Genomic DNA, 999 nt, shown 5'->3' on the forward strand with positions numbered 1-999 from the left:
AAGATATACATGTATCGCGATATTTCAAATATCGTAGCGACTGAAACATGAGGCAGCCTGGAGCAGCACATTCAGTTGCCTGAGAACATCATAAACCAGAGATTCAGCTGGGTTCCAGGTGAGTCTCTCGAAAGAACCAAATTAGTTTGCAAATGAGTGTACATTCACTAACGCCAGTTGATAGATATCATGTATTTGTCTTCTAAATACCTCATATAAGATCGTTCAGCTGTAGCACCCTTTCACTGCCTAACTGACATGCCGAAGGAAGTATTAGTTTGCAAATGAGTGTACATTCACTAACGCCAAGTAGTTGATATCATGTATTTGTCTTCTAAATACCTCATATAAGATCGTTCAGCTGTAGCACCCTTTCACTGCCTAACTGACATGCCACCCGAAGGAAGTATGAGGCCTGGGGTACTTCCTAGTTGCCCAAGTCTAGACAGAGAAGTTGAGATGCAGATTTCGGATTCAAAGCATGAACCTACTGGTCAGTAACTTCGCGCTCTAACCACTGAGCCATCTCCCTAGTCCCCACCCCTCGGAGAATAAAATCGCCAACCCCAACTTATCCGTGAATGATGGAACCATAGCTATGAAATGGGCTAATCACTTGAACTCTGCAAAATGGGAATGTTATTGAAACAACCAGGAGGATATTTCGGAGGTTTGGAAAAAGGTGCTAATATGCTTAATCCCGTGGTAGTTTATTTATTTGCTTTATCAATAATATCCATATTCATCAAGACCTGTGAGAATAATTGCAGACAGACCCGGATTCCTTTCAGCAATGAAACGAATGCACAACCTGAGGAAACCCTTCAAATTGTTCTAGACTGTTCGATGAAATATCGGTCAAAGTGACTTTATTCACTCTCAGATATCACCTCATACCAGCTGAGACAACGGCTTGGAGGCAGTTATGCAGCGACCACATGCTGAGCATGTGTTCGATTGTATTGCTGTCTATCATGTCATTCTCATTTGTGATATAAA

Source organism: Opisthorchis viverrini (genome assembly GCF_000715545.1).
Source record: "Opisthorchis viverrini unplaced genomic scaffold opera_v5_22, whole genome shotgun sequence".
Classification (NCBI taxonomy): domain Eukaryota; kingdom Metazoa; phylum Platyhelminthes; class Trematoda; order Opisthorchiida; family Opisthorchiidae; genus Opisthorchis; species Opisthorchis viverrini.